The sequence below is a fragment of the Bidens hawaiensis genome, unplaced genomic scaffold, assembly GCF_021521415.1.
Source record: "Bidens hawaiensis isolate Kalapana, Puna unplaced genomic scaffold, B.hawaiensis_p1.1 tig00032050_1, whole genome shotgun sequence".
Classification (NCBI taxonomy): Eukaryota; Viridiplantae; Streptophyta; class Magnoliopsida; order Asterales; family Asteraceae; genus Bidens; species Bidens hawaiensis.
Genome location: NW_027505233.1, coordinates 36,454 through 51,244, shown reverse-complemented (window position 1 = coordinate 51,244; position 14,791 = coordinate 36,454). Strand labels below are relative to the sequence as shown.

Here is a 14,791-nt window from a genome sequence, read left to right as displayed (position 1 = left end):
AACGATTTGGTGTTTTGAATGTGCCTACTGAATCACTATTATCTTGAAATGTTAATTTACTGATTAAGACTTGTAAAAAAAACTGATGAAAAAGCTCCCGCACTAAAATCAACCCAACAATGGGAATATGGGATATACCTCAAGGCTCGAAGCACACTTGAATAACTTTTTGGCCGAGACGTGAATGACTCGTCTAAAATTAGACCATGGTGAGCTTGCTTTAATTTTTTATTTTACTTTAGTTTTTAATTTTAGCCCAACCGAAAAACTCCAACTCCAACCCAATCTTAAGTCCAACCCAAGTTGAAATCCTTATCCACATTGTAATTTTAAGTTTTTACTAAAATCGTAACTGAGCCAAGCTGGCTCCAATTCAAACCGAGCCAACCCTTAGCTCAAATTTCACCTTGAGGACATGATTTCAAGGTAAATTCAAACTAACCAGACTCAGCTCGATTCAGCTTGCGAATAGCCCAAACTCACTCCTTAATCGAAAAAAAAAGAGAAACAAAATTAATCTGTTGTACTATTGGATTAGTAATGAAATGAATCCATGAGTCATTCCTTCCCATTCAACCTTTCCTTACGAAGAAACACTAACCTGAACATATGTAACATTTTCATTTTGGGTTACAAGGTTGTATACAACCATATTAGACATAACTATAATAATACCTGTCAACAACTCTCTAATGGTACCCGCCCTGATGATTAGATCCTCAACAGCAATCTTTCCAGGCTTCCATACTACATCTTCTCCTTTGCAATGAACAGACCGGATTAGATCCTCAACAGCTGTAGATGCTATCGAATGAAGTCCAGCAGATGGTTTATCATACAATAGCACCTGCACCAAACACACAAATACCCTTTTAACATATTGTCCATTTTTCAAAATTATTTTATAAGCACTAAATATGTTTGTTACAAAGGCTAAATTAGTAGTGACAAATATATATATATATATATATATATATAACTGTTACAAATCGATATAGGAGGTCAAATGCGTTAAAAGAGTGAAGACGTCTTGAAAGGCTTTTGACCTAATTCCTTTTTCAACTACGCTTTTTAAGTAACCCATTTGAGTTTAAATTTAACCTATAATGACCCATTTTACAAGTAGCAGGTCAAAATTTAAACATGTATATCAGCATAATGATATAGCCCAATGAAATAGCCCATACAGACTATGTTATCCCATGAGAATTGCAACATTTCTTAGGAATGCATACGAGCCAAGCCGGTCGTTAGCTACTTTAGATTGGCTCACTAAATGCTTGAATTGAGCCGAGGTTAGAAGCTCAAGCCTATATGTAAGAGCCCGAATCCAAGCTTCAATTACCCCTACATTTCCTTTCTTGATTTATTTTTCTTATTTATCTATTTTCCTTTTTAATCATTGACAATAAACAGATATAGTTCTAAGTTGTAACATTCTGCAAGTGCAAGAATTTTTATATCTAAGATATCAAATTTTGTTTTCATATCAGCAAGCTTAGTTTTTTTGATTGAATACACGCATAATAAGTCCCTGCTGTGTAAGTTCATATTAAAACAAATACATAAAGACGCGATTGTTATGTCAAATCAAAAAGTAGATGAGAACGTTCCCATGTTGAAAGGCTTTTATTAGCTTGTCCGCTGCCAAATTGATATGCATTACAGTAATCAAGTATTGAATTCAAATTAGCATTTAAAAATATCCATTTGAAAAGTGGCGATGAAAATACCGTTGGTGAGTTATTCGACAGCTTCTGTTTCTCTGAATGAAGTTTACAGTTGTTCGTTTTCAACCGGTGTTTTAGTTTCATGATAGGTGCTTGTTTTGATGATTACTTAGTTCAGGCCATAAGAAAGAGATTAAGAGAATCAACTTTGGTTTGTGTTAAAACAGGCTATAAGCAAAATGAGTTCGAGTCATTAAAAATACCTCTCACTTTTGGTTCGGATCAAAATGGATTATAAGCAAAAAGGAGTTTTGGTCATTATTAAAAAAGTATAAATTTTGGTTTGTAAACGACCCAAGTCAAGCCCGAGCTCAGCTCGTTTTGACTTACAAGGGTTCTAGCTCGAGCTCGGCTCGTTTCAAGCTCTTTTTTCAAAAGCTCAAGCTCGGCTTGTGACTTGTTATACCAAGCTTGAGCTCAGCTCGGGTGCATCTCGTTTAATATATATTAATAAATTTATATATGCATTTGATTGGTTCATATATTTTGAAAAAACCATAAATGAGCCTAATCTCAACTCGAGCTCGGTCGCTGTACAAAATTAGTGCCTAGAACTATTTAAATTATATATCATTAAAACCTATCTTACAGAAAGCTGTTAATGATAATAGACGAATAGCTAACTTTGATAAGAAAACAATTATCATATAAGTTAATTTTAAAGTAAATTTGCGACAAACTTTATGAAGAGAGGAGATGGTTGTAAAGAGAAGTACTTACAAAACTGATTGTGAATAAGTGAAAGTTCACATCTCAATGCTTCCCCAACCTTCTCCATCAGTTGCAGACCGATCAGCTTTCCAAATAGCAAGAAGATACCTCATCTTAAACTAAGTAAAGAGCAAACCGAGTAATATCCCTGTTGTCAAATGTAAAAAAGAAAATATATGCATCCATGATAGACTGTTGTCCAATCTTCATGATTGATAGTTTGATACTTTTGCAGTGCCCTTGCATTTAAAATTTAGACTATACCGAATCTTAATTAAAATGTAATATTAAAAGCACAGCTTATGAAAATCTAATCAAGCACAACTTGTAAACATGAAGATAGAGCATTAGATAGAAAATAATCAAAAGAAAAACTAATTGAAAAATAGTATCTATCAAAGATAATACAACTACAATTATGGTCCAAATTTCTATCAATCTACGTGATATGAGACTGCAAAATCAAACACAAATTATTTCAACCAAATCCTAACGAATAACAAAAATATAAGAATTGACCTTGAGTAGATCATTGGTTAGGCCTAAAAGCAACACTAAGATTAGGGATATTGAACTGCAAATTAGTGAATTGGTTTAAAATTACATGGAATTAAAGAACATTGCCGTACCGTGTAAAGGAGTGTCGAATGAGTTTTTTGGGAAATTGATTGATGTAAGCAACTCCATAAACGGGGAGGCAGTGAGAGACTCTTATACGATTTGCACATGGAATCGAATTGTCTCTCCAATTAACGTTGCCAGAGACAAAGTCGTTGTAATAAATGGTGGCCGGAATGAAATTGATTGTCGCCTGAAAAGTAAATATTGAAGTAGCCGTCCGTGAACCCTCGTTAATATTGCGGCGGGAACACAATTTTGATTCAGTTAGTAGCGGCTCTTTGTGTTACCGACATTTTCGATTGTAAAATTTGGCTTCCGTATAGTTTACGATAGTAAAATTTGGTTTTTTTTTATAGTTTATGATACCATGAATTTTAAACAACAATATCAGCCAAAGATAAAATAATATAAAAAACAGAATACATGTATTCTAATTTTTTTTGTTTGATTTCATTTCTTTAGCGTATCAACTATTGTGTTTTAAATTAAACATTTGTTGAAGAGCATGTTAGAGGATGTACCGGTAGAGGTACGGGTAATTTCAAAAAGTGGTCCTTTTGAACCATTTTTAAAATATGGTGAATTTGAAAAGGTTTAAATGATTTAAACGATCAGTTAACACAGAAAGTCATATTACTCGGAACCGAAATCGACCCGTACATGTTTGGACCTGAGTGAAGTTGAGTTATTTAATACGACCCGTGTTGACCCGAAGTCAATTAAATGGAAAACACATATTGAAACCAACCAATTCTGGGCGGAACCGATAATAGGAGTTAATTTCAACAAACAAATTAAAATACTTTACCGGACATTAATAAATGTAACATTTTTCTGACATGGGTAAGCATTATTTTTTCACTGAATCAACTTTCAACCCAAACCCATTTGATCCATTAGTCACCCGTTTCCACTTTAGCTGCCTAACGATTTGTTTCTTGTAAATGAGTAAGTTAAAGCTTACTCTTATCCTAAACGGGTGAAATAAAAAAAAAGTTATATCTAATTTTAACACGGTAAATATAATTTGCAACGCCAATTAATTTGTGATATAGTTATTTTTTAACATCTTAGAAACTCCCATATAAAATTCTTTTGAAATAAGTAATGTGGTATCTTTTAGATCTCATTCTTTTTTTAATAAATATATTATCATTGACGTATATCATGCATTCATGTCATCCTCTAAAAATAATGTATCCACGTAAAATGAAATCGTTAAAGATTAGCCATTTGAGAAATATATTTTTATCATATTGTTTAACACATTGCCTGCATTCCTATTAAAGGGACCAAAACCGTAAGATAAAGTCACCACAATGACATAGGGTGTTCGGTCTTCCGAGGGTATAATGTGGATTCCGATGGTATAATGCGGGGAGCAGGGGCGGACCTACATAGTAGCCGTCGGGGTCCCGGGACACCAATGTTTTTTAAAATTTATTTAGAAGCGATATAGAAAATTTTTGAAGGACCCCATATAAATTATCACTTGGACCCCATAACAATGTTACAGATCTGCTCTGCTGGGAAAGATCCTTGTTTTGGGTGTGGAATGTCCCAGGTTCAAGTCTCATCCACAATTCGTTTTTTCTATGTTTTTGCTATTTTCTTTTTTAGTCAAATAGTCAATATAATAATTAGGGTTTTTTAAGTTTATAACATCAACCAGAACAGATCTGAACGTTGTTGCTCAACCTCAACTCCTCAACACTGCTCAAGCCTCCGCAAGACCGCCACCAACCCACCACCTGCCGCCGCCGCCCTTCTCAGCCACCATCCATCCCTTTGGCGCTCCTCTGTCTTCATTGATTTCTGATTTTGCCACAACTTTCAGGTAATTTTAAACACTTACTCCATAAAATAAAGATATCCAATTGATTGATTTTATGCAATTATTTACTTAGATTAGTAACTGTATGTTGTATATTATTGTTAGATTACGACTTTGTTATGTCAAAAACTTAATTTTAAGGTTAGTTATGCAAGAATCATTGAAAAGAATGGGGAAAGGGTTTGAAGATGGGGTATTGTTATATATATATATATACACACATATATATTATAGATTTAGAGAAGAGCCATGCTATGGAGTTAGGGTTTGAGGAGAGTAGCACGGTTTAGATCGTGCAAAAACGGTTCATTTAAGAGTGTTTCAATTTGGCTCGGGTCAAAACGATTCTTTTTTCAAAATTTTAATTTTGTTCAGGTCGAAACTGGCTTTGACCACTAGACTCTTGTTGAATAGAGTTGTAACATAATAAGTTAATTAAGCATAACTTAGATGGTCTAGCTATTTACGAGTATGAGGAATTTTGTGAGAAATGCGGTAAATATCTAAAATGGGTTTAGTCATGTTAAATTAGTAGCAAAAGAAATATTTGGAGCCCGTATTTATTTACTTTCTATTTCGTAATGGCAAAGCTTTGATTTTGCAGATGGAAGCATGTAACTTGTTCATATCATGATTGTAATGTTTTCTCTTATCGTTTCGAATGACATCGTATTGTGTGTGTTTTATTATAATGATATTGTTTTCTATTATGTTTCTCCACTCGACTCGACTCGACCCGACCCGACCCGACCCAAACAACGACCGACCCAAAAATTTGAACGCCGAAAATAACGGGACCCCGTTGTCAAAAAATCCTGGGTCCGCCACTGGCGGGGAGAGGTGACAAATGGAATCGTATACACATTACTTTTCACTTTAAGATCTGTATGATTAAACTGACCTTCAAACACTGTATCCTTAGAAGAATTTGCCCAAAATGCTTATATTTAACGAAGTGAACCAACAGTAATTAAAAAAAATTAGCTGCTATTAAATTGGGTGAAACTGGAGTCTAGTAAAAAGTAACATCATTTATAATAAAGTATCAAGTGGACTTAAAACTATTTATTATCTAAGAAATTAAAGATATTTTATTCCATAAATTTGAGTTAAATATGATAACATCACACATTCACAACAGTATCCACTAAAAAAATAATAGTCTTATTAAACAAGTATTATTAGTAAATACATTCTATCCCGAAAAACATGCCAAAACATACACATACAAAAACAAACAAATCCTGATTAATTCTCGTGCTTTTCTTATCCATTATAAAATTAACATCAGTTTATAAAACTACCACTGAACATGATGTGTTGTCATTTTGAAGGAGACTGTCCCAGAGATACCAATTGTGTTATGCTATGTCCTGTGTAAATTACCATAATCACATGTTACATATTATCATACAATTAAATTAATGGAAAACTTGGAAAAATAATAATAAAAGAATTGATGTTGAGACTCGAGAGTGTAAAAGTACAAAAGAATTTTGAACTTTAAAACCACAAGGTTGACTTGTTAAAGTCATATGAACAATTTATGTTTAGTTAGACATATAAACAAATCAAATATAAAATATTTGCAGTTTATAAACTACTTACCTCCAAAGCTGCAAGCAGTGATATAACCAAGAGTGTGTCACCTATAACCCAAGATGTGCAAAGAATAATTATTAATAATGTCAATTCCTTTAACAAAATTCTGCAAACCGAACGCCCCCTAAGAGTAATAAAGATATTCACATATAACGCACATTACTTATTAATTCTGATACATCTTGCAATTTTACACGAACATAATGTAATAACATCAATTATATATTATACATACATAATGGCAATAAGCATTAATAAAATTTTTCGGTTTAAAAATGTTTATTATTGATTTACAAGGGCATTTTGGGGAATCCATGTCACAAGGAGCTTATGCAGCCTGTGCAGGGCAGTCTAAACCATCTGTTAATTAAGGGGAGATTACTGTAAATACACAACCGTAATTTTTCAATATCTCACGGGAAATAGTTAACCCTTCTACAGAATTCAATGACATGTTGTCTGCAAGTATACGTTTAGATAAAAGATCCTCTCTAAAACAGCCTGATAATCATAAAATTCTCTTAAGAAGTTTTATGTCCATAATATCGATGAATAAAGAGTTTTAAAGCGAACATAATAGAAGCATCCCTTAAAACCCGTACTGACCCAGTAATTTAAAAGCGCCCACTTTGCCAGGCAGATTTTCCAAACTTTGGTTAAAAAATGTTTTAAATAAGGGGATATTGGTTTTTAATACTCCCAACTTTCCCTCATTGGTAGATAACACTCCCAACTTTCGATCTGTCGCCTAACACTCCCAACTTTCATCATATATTCTTATACCACTCCCCGTCTAAAGGAACACTAACCTCGTTAATGTTTTGGACTAAAAGTGTCATTCAAATTAGTTGAGGGGGTAAACAAAAATCTTATTTTTAACACACATTTTCTGCAATATATATATATATATATATAAACACACACACTCTCTCCTCTCTCTCTCTCTCTCTCTCTTCTACACTCTACCCACCGGAACCCACTAGGCCCGTCGTAACCCACCACCTCCACCTTTACTTTCGCCGGAAATCAAACCGATGCCACCAGACCCCATCGGAACCCACCACCTCCACCTACACTTTTGCCGAAAATCAAACCGCTGCCACCAGGTCTTATCGGAACCCACCACCTCCACCTTCACTTTTGCCGGAAATCAAGCCGCTGCCACCAGCCCCCATCGGAACCCAAAACCCAAACAAATCTGAGACGGGTTCTTGGATTGAGTTTACATATCTGACAACACCGGTGATAGTTTCTAAAGGTGGATGCAGTGATAGTGGTGGAGGGTGATGCTGACAGTGGGGAACCATCGTCCGGCTACATCAATTTGGTCCGATTAAGATGTGGTTTGGTCAATCGCCTTTGATTTGATTATATTAAGGTGTGATTCATGTTCAACTGATGTGTTAATTTGAGGTGTATTTCGTTATAGACGATGAGGGTGATGGTTACAGTGATGGTGTTGATAATGGTGGAGAGTGTTAGCGGTGGCGGTTATGGTGGTCGTTGACGGTAAATTAAAAGTGGAGGTGGTGGGTTGTTGATGGTGGTGGTGGGATTGCAGAGTGTAGGAGAGAGAGAGAGAGAGGGAGAGTGTGTTTATATATATATATATATTGCAGAATGTGTGTTAAAAAATAAAATTTATGTTTTACCCCCTCAACTAATTTGAATGGCATTTTTAGTCCAAAACATTAACGAGGTTAGTGTTCCTTTAGACGGGGAGTGGTATAAGAAAATACGGTGAAAGTTGGGAGTGTCAGGCGACAAATCGAAAGTTGGGAGTGTTATCTACCAATGAGGAAAAGTTAGGAGTATTAAAAACCAATATTCCTTAAATAAGATCGTTATACTTCCTTTCAGATGACAATGCATTCCAAGCATTATGGCTAAGTCCACCCACTAATAACAACTTAATCAAACAAGTAAAAGAGGAAAAATATGAAACCATATTGTAGTACACTGTACAAAGAAAAAAAAAACAAGCCCATAATTGTTTAAAGTTAAAATTATCTATCTTGGCATTCCATCGAGTGTTTCCACTTTCTAATTTCACATGATCAATATTCACATGTTTTGGTGGATGCAAATTCATGCTCAATTTGAGTTTCCTCTTGCACAAAATCATGTTCAAAACTATTTAATAAAAACAAATAGATTGAAAAGTGAAATAATAATTTGGCTTAAATTAAGCATTAAACAAGCAGAAATCATAATAATAAATTAAAGACAAAATATGAAACAAATAGTCTGCCACTCAGTCGATACAAACAATATCACAAGTCACTATCATCAGTCTATATTCTAAATATAATATCATTTTTGTACATGTGATTAGATAGAAACACTAAAAGATTTCTAGTTTTATGAAAAAACCATTTTGATGAGATCTTCTAACACAAATTCCTAAAAGCCTTCCAACCCTTTTAACATTAACCAGTCTATAAGTGTTGATTTAACACCTTTAGATTCTCAATCATAAGTATAATAATGGATACGATGGTTAATATGCTATAAGACATGATGTAATAGGAGATTAGGGTTTATCAATTGAAGCTAAAAATAGATCAACAGGATTTTCATACTGAGATCAAGATGTGAAAGCATAATTTCATTTACAAGTTAAAAACTTAACTATTAACTCCATCCTAATCGCCAAAATGTAATACAGTTCCAATTGCATCAAAGAGGCACATGGTAACTTCCTTCTGTACGAGCGATTAAGTAATTGATTTACACATGAAACCCTATGCACCGTCAATTAAGTGACTAATCTAATAGCGAGCAGTACCACCGTCGAAAAAAAAAGTTTGGCTATTAGAACATGCCGTTTACCTTGGTGATCGACTGAATAACAAAACTTTGGCCACTATGAAAGGAAAGGAGATTCAAATTAGTAAATTGTACCGAAGAAAACTGGTGCCTTCAAATTAGTTCGTTCATCTACCTGGAAAGTTAAGATAATTACATCTATGAAGCGATGGGACACACTAAAAAAACAAACAGAATCACAAAAGACTACAAAAATGTAAACTAACCTGAAACTTAATGGGGAAAATAGTTGAAATTGCTCCACCAAACAACTATCTTCGTGGAAAATTGTTCCATCTTAATCAACAACTACAAAATTCAACAAGGGTTTGTAGAATGGACTTATAATTAATATTAATATTATAAATAATAACAAACTCCCCGACTCGTGCTAATTAGCCAAACCCGAAAGGACCCATATTCATAAAAACTCAAACCCAAGTTTAACAAAGTTGATCCCAACTCGTGCTAATTAAAGTAGAATACTAATTCAAGACATTCGAGTCAGGTAAACCCGAACCCGAAACAAACAAGCCCGAACCTGACCCGTACTAATTCGAGTCAAGTACCAAGTATTATTGAACAGGTTTTGGTTTCGGGTAAACCCGATAAACACGAATAAACCATTTAAAATAATGGCTGAATATGGAATGTCTCAAGACCACAACGTTTGTCCACCTAAGCAAACACATTTAATTACATTCAAAGTCCGTGTGATGCGGCGGGAGCATGACATGAATTCAAATGGTAAACGATACAATACCAACACTCGCTATTTCATTATTAAGACTTGAAAATTGGTGACCGTGATCTAGTAACAGGGTTTCCATAATATTTTAATGGTTCATCCACCTATATATGCAACTCAAAACTAACTAAATTATATAATAATAAAAATATCAAATTGATTATAGAATTAAACACAAATTACCTTGGCAACCGTTACAGAAGCTTCACCACCATGACATTTGTGAAATGCAATCATTTGTTTCAGTGGATATTCACTGATGACATCACTTTGAAGAACAAATACACGGTTCACCTGAATTAACAGTTAGCGTCTCTCTGACAAAAGCAAGTCAGCCCGCGATTCTGACCGTTTGAGTTTCTTGTGAACACAAGATTTTCTTCCCGAGTTTTGCCTCAAAATCTTTGAAAAAGTTCAGCATCACCTAAAAAACAAGATAATATTAAAATTCGTATGAATCATATTATGTGAAAGAAACGAAAAGGTTGAAACTTTACCATTGGCTGAGAGTTCATAGCAAGAACCACTATAGTAACTCCTATAGCCTTCAAAGCCTCAATATGATACAAAACCTACACATTTTTGTGAATAATAATATACATTTAAGTTTCATATTATCAAGCAATAGGAAAGTGGCAAGCAAAAACTAACGACCGATTAGTAAGTAAAATGTGCAAATAAATACAGTTGGACGATGAGCTTATCAACAATTAGTCAAATTCAACCATAAATCTGAAATTCATAATGAAAACTCAACTGAGCATGCTATAGATTCAACAAATTAAATAACCTAAATATTGATACAAATTGACTTACACTTTCATCAGCCTGACCTTTAAACAACTTATTGACCAGTTTGCATTCCCTTTTCGACATGAACATCAAGGACTTTCTTCTCTTGTATAACCTTTTTTCCTTTGCACTGTTGGCATACAAAAATGACTAAATGTGATCTATAGAGCTACATACTAATAATGAACTACACTAAATGATTACAAAAAAATTTGTTACCTGCGACATGGTATATATGGCAAAGAGCACGCACTTGTCTGAAGGAAGGCAGGATTTAGATCTTCTCTCTTTTCCATAACTTAAACTCATTCCCTGTCAATTAACAGTTTAGCTTTAATCTCCAAAACTCATTAACCAAATTAAACCAACAATACTCCAAAAAATAAAAATTTAAATCACTGCGTTACGCATACAAAATCCATCAAAACCACTAAGAATTAAGTTCCCGTTTTGCAACCTGTAATAGGTAGAAGAACTGAACAAGAACCAAGCAGCTCTTAGAACAGAAACTTCAATCATCCTTTGGTGGATCAATCTGCAAAACAAAGTTTATGACAGAAATTACAAATGCTTGAGGATTTAGATGGTCGGAGGAGGGTTGGTGGCGATAGGAGGAGCTCCGAAGAAGGTTTCACAGAGCAGAGTTTGGTAGAATGGATTGGCCTAGATCTAGGGTTTAGTAGAGAAGAGTGATTGAATGCAAGAGTAAAACTGATAAGACATTGAATTGAAATTTATTGGCAGTCCATTAACATTCTCAACCATCACCGGTAGAGAGAACGTGGCCGGAGAAGTTGTTAAGCACCGGTGGTCATAAACATCGTATTCAATTTAACGGCGTCTCACAAAAAAGTGATCAATTACCATTTTGTCCTTCTAATATGTTTTATATATAATATAGATATAGATAATTAATATTACTCTTGAAATTTTAGGATGTTACATTAATTTTGTTTTGGATTTTTATGGTTGTTGGATATGCTTATACTGAACAAGTATAAAATGTTCTTACCTATGTGAACTTGAGCTTCTACTTTGTGTTGGCATATCCATTAAAAGTTAACACTGAAAATTCTTTATAAATTATCTGGCTATTATTGTTTTTCTAATTTGTAGATTCCAACTTTGGTTGATCTTTTGAACAATAGATAACCCGTATATTAAATAGGTTATGTTTAGTGTGGGTTAGATTCTGTTTAAACAGCTTCGAATCGTACACGGGTATAGCACGCATAACCCTATATTAATAGGGCCGTGTTTGGCTTGGGTTTAAGTGTTGATTCGTATATAATTCAACCAACCTAGCCCAGGCCGCTATATTAAATGAGTAGTGTTAATAATATAATAAAGTATATAAAATAAGTGTTAACATGAAACATGATTAACCTTGTAACCTTTCTGGTACAATTCCTTTTCATCTGATGGTTTGTTTCTTTTGTTGAAATCATGGGAAAAGAAGGAAACTCCAAAAGGTAATATTTTGGAAGGCTATATTTTTATTCATTAAGGTTATTATTGCGATTTTGATTTATTATATATATATATATTAAATGACCGTTTTCAAATTTTAGAAAAGATTGTGGTTGCTACAGCAGCTATTGTTGAGCAGAATGGTCAAGTCATGAATCAAAATTCTGCAAATGGTTTTGCTTTAAAGGTAAATAAATAAAACTACATTTATTAAGTTTTTCTTGCTAATTCAAGTTATGCTTATCTCTGTCGGGTCCAACTGGTCATATAAAGAGTTATGTTAAAAGTAAACGGGTTAAATGGGTAAAGTAGGTTGAAAGTGGAGAGCGTATTTTGATGCATATAACCTCCTCCTAAATCACTTTGTTCAAAGTAGTAATAATAATTGAAATTATATCATTTTTGTGAGGGTGTTTGGATGCCCATATAAGATCGTCATCTTTTTTGGTATTCTTTTATATAGAGTATAGATATTATATAGATATTTTGCTTATAGATGTAAAAAAAGTCCTTTATAAGCTAGAGCTTACGGTTAAGCGAGTAAAATTGTTTACCACACCATATGGGAGAGTTATGAATCTTATGTTTGTCACAGATACATGGTACCATGTTTTTTTACCTCAAAAGTCAAATGTTGACTTTTTAGTTTTGACCATTTTACCGTTGTGAAATATGTAGAGAACTTCTTCACACAGCGAAATGACTGGAGGAAACAAAAAGTCAACTAATTGTGATAACATGATTAGTTAAATCATTTTATGGATGTAAATAAGTCGAGCCAAGCCAAGCCTGATTTTGACTCATTAAAATTTAACAAATATCGAGTGACTCGGGGGTAGATAAATGGTTATTTAGAGGTGTAAACTCACTGAATTGATGGTGATCTACACGAGATATTAAGTGTTTGGTAGTTTAAACTTTAAGTGGTAAGTTTATGCCATATATGAATTATGTGATAGTTATTATATTGAGGTTATGAATGAATGCTTGTCGGTGCGTGAGCGATCTTTGGATATTGCACGTATCGCTGGGAAAGGTGATCGTTAGAAGATTAATGTGAAGGATGCCTAGTGCGTCCGTATGTTATGATGTAATTTACTTGTTTACGTTGGTACGTTCTACGTCCGACATAGTAAGTTAGGATGGCAAATCCCTCTAACTTATATTGGACATAGACGTGGAATGTGATAGCGTAAATAAGGACTGTGGACCTTAATAGTGTTCCTTAGCTGTATATTATATAATTAAGTACATGTTCCTCCTATGGATAATAAACGTTGTTCATTCTTTGGATAATATATAGGATTCCTTGTATGGATAATAAATATTGTTCCTTCTATGGATAATACACGTTGTTCCTTCTATGGATAATATATAGTGTTCCTTCTATGGATAATACACGTTTTCCTTCTATGGATAATATATAGTGTTCATTTTATGGATAATACACGTTGTTGCTTCTATGGATAATATATAGTGGACATTAGCAAAGGTTCTTTTAATGGATATTATGTAACGATCCTCTTATGGATATTTATAAAAGTTGTTAAGTGCTAAGAATAAAGCTAGAACTCACGCTGGATGTTAATACGTGTCTTCGGATACGTGTAAGTATGTATGCGAGTGTAATGTATGTTGCTTGATAAACTAGAACTCACTCAGCATAGTTTACTTTTAGTATGCACACATGTAAATATGTTAAAGGAGTTGGCTTGAGGGAGACACATGGCATGATCTGAAGAGGCTAGCATCCGTAGGAGGAATGGCATGACGTTTTAATACGATGTTTTATGTTATGTTTAAATATAAGATTTGAATGTTTGTATTGAATGTTTGATGTTTTTATAATCCGCGAAGGTTTTAAGTAACTTTGATATTTAAAACTGTGTTTATAAGTAAATCCGACGTAAAATGTAGGGCACCCGGACCGGGGCCTTACACAACTGCAACTGTTAATCATGTGCGTATACCAATTTACGCCTAACGTGTTATTTGATTATTTGCTTATTTGGTTGAACCGTCGTAATAGCCATCGCCCAGTTCATCTGGCATCGCGTTTATCGACAACTTATTTGCTTGCTTATGTAGTAGCCATAGCCCAGTTCATCTGGCATTGTGCGTATCTACAACTTATTGACTTGCTTATGTAGTAGCCATCGCCCAATTAATCTGGCATCGGGCGTATCTACAACTTATATACTTACTTATTTGGTTAAATTTTTTATCTCACTTGATACAGTTTTCACTGTTATTTATTTATATATTCACAAAATCTGGTGTTTTACTCACTCAACGTCTCAACCTAGTATTGACGAAAAACCTATTTGTATTTTTAACGCATATGCAGGTCATCATGTGATGTGATTCTCAAGCTTGTTTGAAGAAAACTTAGGATTGCATGCTAGAGAAAAGAAACAAGAAATTGGATTTTTATTTTTGTCTTTAATTATCTTAAATTATGGATTGTGTACTTGG

At 33.9% G+C, this 14,791-nt stretch overlaps 1 long non-coding RNA gene across 1 annotated transcript; it reads right to left on the bottom strand.

The window, feature by feature from the left end:
* Nucleotides 1-9,305: 9,305 nt before the first annotated feature.
* LOC143611711 (uncharacterized) lies at nt 9,306-10,687 on the bottom strand. The gene is made up of 4 exons (XR_013149813.1): nt 10,552-10,687; nt 10,238-10,478; nt 9,534-9,615; nt 9,306-9,442 (listed from the first exon to the last, which is right to left on the bottom strand). It is a non-coding gene; the product is annotated as an uncharacterized LOC143611711 (long non-coding RNA).
* Nucleotides 10,688-14,791: the final 4,104 nt, after the last annotated feature.